The sequence below is a fragment of the Akebia trifoliata genome, chromosome 9, assembly GCF_017979445.1.
Source record: "Akebia trifoliata isolate Shusen 1 chromosome 9, ASM1797944v1, whole genome shotgun sequence".
In the NCBI taxonomy this organism is placed as follows: Eukaryota; Viridiplantae; Streptophyta; class Magnoliopsida; order Ranunculales; family Lardizabalaceae; genus Akebia; species Akebia trifoliata.
This window is the reverse complement of record NC_141383.1, coordinates 2,522,468-2,524,129: the sequence shown is the minus strand read 5'-3', so window position 1 is coordinate 2,524,129 and position 1,662 is coordinate 2,522,468. Positions and strand designations below refer to the sequence as shown.

At 33.3% G+C, this 1,662-nt stretch overlaps 1 long non-coding RNA gene across 1 annotated transcript; it reads right to left on the bottom strand.

Annotated features, from left to right (window-relative positions):
* Positions 1-236: 236 nt before the first annotated feature.
* LOC147394052 (uncharacterized) lies at positions 237-1,459 on the bottom strand. The gene is made up of 4 exons (XR_015181802.1): positions 1,230-1,459; positions 950-1,150; positions 782-873; positions 237-674 (listed from the first exon to the last, which is right to left on the bottom strand). It is a non-coding gene; the product is annotated as an uncharacterized LOC147394052 (long non-coding RNA).
* Between the last annotated feature and the right edge of the window lie 203 nt (positions 1,460-1,662).

Below are 1,662 nucleotides of genomic sequence, written 5' to 3'. Positions count from 1 at the left end.
TAATAGTATATCTATATATACTAATTGAGGGCTACTACCATTATTTGTTATCACCATCATATGTTGAATACTACGTCAGGATTGGATGAACAATGCCATGGGCTGCTTCAGCTTCAATGGTCTTCCCATCTGGACACACCTGAAATCCCAATCCAAACTCCAATTTATTCAGAGACTTGCGTACGTACAAAGAAAAAAAAATGATATAAAAGGTGTTTACAACAAATATACCAGTACAAATGTCATCAATCCAAGAGATTAGAATCCTACAAGTGGGGAAACAAAAATTTGTGATTAAACTGGGACTGCATCTCGGTATAAGTACTACTACGAGATGAGTTAGAAGTAGATGTAAAGACCGAACTCGAGGTCGGGCCTAGGCCATATGTACGCACTCTACCATGCTGCTCTGGTCCCATCTCCTCAGTAAATATCCTCTCACTTATGGGTATAGAATCAGATCCGCCACTATCTTAATGTTTTTTTATCATATTATTCTGTAAAAAAAAAAAATTAGTAATTATCTTACAATAAATAATTTATCTTACAATTGACTTCTTATGTACAATAAGCTCGGTCGATTTAGGATCACTGTAAGACCTATTTTTCCTAGTATGGATTTTCTTGAAAACTTCAGCCCGGGTAGGTAAACTACCATCTTCTTTACCCTTGGCCTATAATTACATGAGAAAAAAAAAATTAGTATATATCGTAGGTCACTTAAATATTGAAATATATATATATATATATATATATATATAATTAACATATAAATACGCACCATCTCCGACCAATACTGTCCACAACTCTTTGTCCCCCCGTATGTTTAATTACTTGATTTTTCCTATTATTGCTATTCCTTTTTGAGATAACCTACACAAATTTAATAACATTACAAACAAATCATTCTTTAAAAATGATTAGTTAAGAATTTTGTAATAATTTATACCTGAGCCTTGGGGGTGCTCCAATAATGGACAAGTCAAGTCCAATCAGCCTTTGAGACGCCAGTAGGAATATGTAGTAATCTCTCTTTATCTGTTTCATATTTTTTGTAATCTTTCTTTAAATCATTCTTCCAATCTTTATACCTCGTCGACATACGTTGCATCACCCACTTCTTCTTTGAATCATCCATTTCGGTCTTATTCTACAAAAACACATAATTTAATAAATAAATAAATAATGATATAATTAAAAAAATGACAAACACATTAATTTATATTTACCTTGACCGCTTGCCATAATGAGTCCTTTGAATGCTTTGGAATGTCAGCCCATTTCTTATACTGCAAAGGGGCATAACCAGAATGCTTAACAATAGTCCTCAATAATTGTGAAAAACGACTAGCATTCTCCCCTATTGCTTGATTATATTTATTCCAATCTAATGACATCTTTTGGCCTATCTTCTGGCCAAAATTACCCACGCCTCGCATAGGGCCTCTCTTCCTCGTACTAGTAGAAAGCTAAAAAGATGAAATCATAACAAAACAAAACAAAAAAATGTTAACGATAAATTATCTAAATGCACATGTCATTAACGATAGTACATGATATTCAAAATAATTTAATACAACATATCATACCTGCACTACTCACACTGTCTCCAACATCCCCGGATGGCATAACTCTAGAAGATTCTCCACGAGATATATCTAA